Genomic DNA, 5,794 nt, shown 5'->3' with positions numbered 1-5,794 from the left:
ATATAAAAAAAAATAAATTAAAAAAATAAAAATCAATAAAAAAAATATTAATTTTTTAGCACTGTTAGCAGTTAAATTTAATTTTAAGGTGTAAATCACTTAAAAGACATTAAGCGTTCTTGAACTGTATTATAATATTTTACAGTTTTAAAGAAAATTAAAAATTTGTAAAATTTTTCATGGGTGCGTATGATTGATATTAATTAGGGCAAATTTTAGGAAAACTTTAATTTCACTGGGAACCAAAATAATTACGGCAATTATATATTCCACAAATATGTTAAGAACATATTAGGCAATATCATCATTAGTTGTGTTTGAAATTTTCAATACAATTTTAAAAACTTATGAACAATTGTTTTCAAGATTTTTTTTTAAAACCTAAAAAATATTTTCAAAATTAATTAATTTTTAACAAGATAAACTTTACCTTGTTAGATCACAACTAATTTCATAATTTTATTGTAACTCTATTTTATTACCTGTCACTACAGTAACATGGGCAATTCAATTTCCATAATAGTGACCTATAAAAGTAACTTAAACAAAATCGTTATCAGACTATAGATATCAATATTAATGGCAGGTTTCTACCCTATTTTTTTATTTGGTTACAAAAAGCTACAATTAAACTTTTAATGCTAATTGGGGCAGCTTTATGGAGAAGATAAGCTGAAATACAAGAAGTGTAAACGTGATTTTGGACAAGAATTACATCAACGGAAGGTAACGCTTTTCTCTATATAACTCCATCATTAATTTTTTCTACTCTGGAAAAATACAGCAAAATTTTAAGTTTAAAACTAAAAATTCTCTTTATATTTGTTATACGTTTTAATTATCAAAAGGTATATAAATATATTCCTGTTTTAAACGTTGCCTATATTTGGCGATTGAAATGCTAGCTTCAATTATAAAGTTTATTGACAAAAGGTATTAAATAAACTGAAATTAAAATTATAACTAAATAAACTGAAGTTTTCTCAAACAGTGGGGCTTGATGCAGTGCAAATATGGCTTTTAAATCAGAAGAAACTTGTTAAAAATTAATTAGTTTTGAAAATATTTTTAAGGTTTTAGAGAAAAATTTTAAACAATTGTTTACAATTTCTTAAAATTGTTTTTGAAATGTTAAACACAAATACTGCTAATATTCCCTAAATAGTTCTTAACATATTTGTAGAACATATTATTGCCGTAATTAGCTTGATTCCCAGAGAAAATTGCATTTTTATAAAATTAGTCCAAATTAATATCAATCATACGCACCCATGAACAATTTTACAAAATTCCAATTTTCTTTGAAACCGTTGGAGATTTTAAAATTTTAGTAGAGTTCAAGAACGACTAAAGTCTTGTAGGTGATTTACAATTAGAAATAAAATTGGAATTTAACTACTAGCAGAGCTGGGAGTTATAGGAAAAAAAGAGAAAATTATTTTTTTATTGAATTTTAGGTCGTCAGGAGATTATAATTCAGCCATTACTAAACTACTTCTAGGTAATACTGAAGTATTATTTATTATTATGCTGCAATTTGTTCTCTTTTAATTGAAAACATTTCTCAAAATCAAACCCACCATCAAAAACCTATAACTCTACAATAACTAATTTATTTCACATTACATGAGATTTAGATACAAAACCTTTAACCTTTTTTCCCCTCCTGATATTTGTGCTGCTATTGACTGTCAGGCAATGGAAGGTTTTTGGTTTTGGCTAAAAATAAATCTAAAGGAAAATTTCATATCACTTTTATCCATACATTCAACGAATAATAAACAATAAAATAATGTAACATTTATTAGCAAAGTAATAAATAAACGCCCACCACAATCCCCAAAAAAAGCACATAAACCTAAAAACCTACACCAGCCACACTATTACCAAAATATCCTGTGAAATGTAAACATTTAGGGGAGGACGAAAAGGGGTAATTTTGTATGATATACACTAGCAATATTGTTGTTTGCCTTTTAAAAAAAGCTAAATATGCAATTTTTCTTTCAATTCTTGGTATTTTGCTCATAATATTGCTAGGCCTCTTTCAAAATGTATAGCTATAGTATAGATGCTGAGATGGTGTATACAAAAATTTCACAAGTGAATTCACATATTTGCATAATTTTTATTTTCTTCTTGAGGTCTATTCACATAATCTACAAAAAAAAAAATAATAATAACTATGTTATAAGCCTGAGCCTCTCTGTATCTCTCAACATTGTTGGAAATGTCTGCCAAACCCCCAAGCCAACCAAAGAAAATGAAGGAAATTTGTGCACAAAATAAAAGTTATTTACGAACTTGTTAACAATTCAGTACACAAAGTGTTGTACTGTGTACTCTAAAATAACCCAAAGTGTTTTTCATATAACTACAAGTAAAACAACCAACATACGCTCATACATATTAACTTACTACATGCCACACAACACAGTCATGCAACAAGTATAAAAACTTAACTAAATTGCTTAGATTATACTTAATAATGACAATCATTATTACGATGAGAATGATGGCAAGCAGTAGCATGAAGATAATGATAATTAAACTGCAAAAATACCAAGTAATATTTGAAATTTTGCCAATAAAGTTTTTAGTCTGGCCATATGATGACACAATGAAACAGAATTTCAAAGCGTCATTAGCAGCAGGCCGTAAACATTTTTTTTTTTTTAATAAGTTGTTGAAAAAAGGAAAATATTTTGTTATTAAATGCAAAATTATATGAATATGAGTGAGTGAGTTTATGGGTAATTAATTTTGGAAAATTAAACAAAATATGTTTTGATAATAAAATATTGTTTTTTAAAGGCAGCTCCTTAAAAGGAATGATTTATTTCAAACAGTTTTGCGCAGCCCTTAATTAGCCATAAATCAAAATATATTTTAGTTTAGAGCTCAGTTCTAAAGAAATATCCTCAATTACGACAAAGACTACCTATACCACCGTCATCTTCCTAGACTACCTTCACCTTCCTAGACTACTGTCTTCTTCCTAGACTAATGTATTCTTTCTAGGCTTCGGTTTTCCTTTTAGAATACCGTCTTCTTCCTAGAATACCGTCTTCTTCCTAGACTACCGCCTTTTTCCTAGACTACCTTCTTCTTCCTAGACAACCGTCTTCTTCCTAGACTACTGTATTCTTCCAAGACCAACGTCTTCTTCCTAGACTAGCATCTTCTTCCTAGACTACCACTTTCTTCCTAGACTACCTTCTTCTTCCTAGACTACCGTCTTCTTCCTAGACTACCGTATTCTTCCAAGACACTCTTCTTCCTAGACTACCCTATTCTTCCTAGACTACCGCAATTTTCCAGGATTACCGTCTACTTCCTAGACTACCGTCTTCTTCCTAGACTACCTTCAGCTTCCAAGACTACCTTCTTCTTCCTAGACTTCCCTATTCTTCCTAGACGACCTTCAGCTTCCTAGACTACCGTCTTCTTCCTAGACTACCTTCAACTTCCTAGACTACCGTCTTCTTCCTAGACGACCTTCAGCTTCCTAGACTACCGTCTTCTTCCTAGACTACCTTCAGCTTCCTAGACTACCGTCTTCTTCCTAGACTACCTTCAGCTTCGAAGACTACCTTCATCTTCCTAGACTACCTTCAGCTTCCTAGACGACCTTCAGCTTCCTAGACTACCATCTTCTTCCTAGACTACCATCTTCTTCCTAGACTACCGTCTTCTTCCTAGACTACCTTCAGCTTCCAAGACTACCTTCTTCTTCATAGACGACCTTCAGCTTCCTAGACTACTGTCTTCTTCCTAGACTACCTTCAGCTTCCAAGACTACCTTCTTCCTCCTAGACTTCCCTATTCTTCCTAGAAGACCTTCAGCTTCCTAGACTACCTTCAGCTTCCAAGACTACCTTCTTCCTCCTAGACTTCCCTATTCTTCCTAGACGACCTTCAGCTTCCTAGACTACCGTCTTCTTCCTAGACTACCTTCAGCTTCCTAGGCTACAGTCATCTTCCTAGACGACCTTCGGCTTCCTAGACTACCGTGTTCTTCCTTGACTACCGTCTTCTTCCTAGACTACCTTCAGCTTCCAAGACTACCTTCTTCTTCCTAGACTTCCCTATTCTTCCTAGACGACCTTCAGCTTCCTAGACTACCGTCTTCTTCCTAGACTACCTTCAGCTTCCTAGACTACCGTCTTCTTCCTAGACTACAGTATTCCTTTTAGAATACCGTCATCTTCCTAGACCACCGTCATTTTTCTAGACTACCGTCATCTTTCTAGACTACCGTCATCTACCTAGACTACCGTATTTTTCCAAGACTACCTTCAGCTTCCTAGGCTACAGTCTGGTTGCAAAACCACCGAAGACTACAGTCTTCTTCTAAGATTACCGTCTTCTTCCTGGATTACTGTCTTCATACTAGACTACCGTCATCTTCCTACATTACAGTCTTCTTATTAGATTAGAATACTGTATTCTTCCTTGACTACAGTCTTCTTCCTTGACTACAGTCTTCTTCCTGATCTACCGTTTTCTTCCTAGAATACTGTATTCTTCCTAGACTACAGTCTTCTTCCTGGACTACCGTCTCCTAGACTACCGTCATCTTCCTATACTATAGTCTTCTTCCAATATCAGCATCATCTTCCTAGACCACCTTCCGCTTCCTAGACTACCGTCATCTTCCTAGACGACCTTCAGCTTCCTAGACTACCTATAGCTTCCTACACCAAAGTCTTCTTCCTAGACTACCGTATTATTCCTAGAGTACCGTCTTCTTCCCAGACTACTGTTTTCTTCCTCGACTACCCTCTTCTTCCTAGACCACCGTCTTCTTCCTAGACTACCGTATTCCTTTTAGAATACCGTCTTCTACCTAGACTACTGTATTCCTTTTAGAATACCGTCTTCTACCTAGACTACTGTATTCGTTCTAGACTACCGTATACTTCCTATACTAAATTGAGCATCCTAGAATACTATCTTCTTCGTAGACTACCGTATTCCTTTTAGAATACCGTCATCTTCCTAGACTACAGTGTTTTTGCTAGATATTCGTCTTCTTCTTAGACTACCGTCATACACCACCTTAGAGGTTTGACAATTGTCATACTTTGAATTTGAAACTATGCAGCAAGATAGGCCGATGTTCATAGCCAAATTGACTTATAATTTAATTATCAATATACTTTATTAGGTCATATGTTAGTATTTCCAGGTATTACATACAGTAATCGTGCAGTTTATAATGAAGATATAACAGTTGCTATGACAATAATATTTATATTTTTCCATTGAACATATCGTTTGGATTTTCCCAAGTAAGAAGTCAAAGCTAACAATTGGCTTGTTATAACGAATAGAAATAATAATAGTAAGCACATGACATTAAAATCTTTTATTTTTTTTCTAATTAATTCTATAACATTGCTGCCAAGCTGAGAACTAAACATCTTGGTTTTCGCAGAATTTTGTATTTATGAAGTATGAAATGTTGCAAACGTTATTATACAATGGTAGTTTTGAAAAAAATTTACAATAATCACACAGATATAGTTACATAGTTGTAATAATACTCAGAATTTACTTGAACGTAAACTGTGCAAGAGAAATCATGAAATTTAATATTATATAATTTATATGATTAACAGGTTAAGCTTTACATTTACATCCAATTAAAAAAGACTTTCAAAGTAGCGAAAAAAAGAATTTGTTAAAATCTTTACATTTAATTACATGCACCCAGAAAATGAACTTTCAAAGAAGCGAAAATGAAGTAGAATTTGATTTTAGGAATTTCGGGATAATATCATAGAATGGA

Source organism: Calliphora vicina, chromosome 3, assembly GCF_958450345.1.
Source record: "Calliphora vicina chromosome 3, idCalVici1.1, whole genome shotgun sequence".
Taxonomy (NCBI): domain Eukaryota; kingdom Metazoa; phylum Arthropoda; class Insecta; order Diptera; family Calliphoridae; genus Calliphora; species Calliphora vicina.
The sequence above is the reverse complement of the archived record's forward strand: the minus strand, read 5'-3'. Positions refer to the sequence as shown.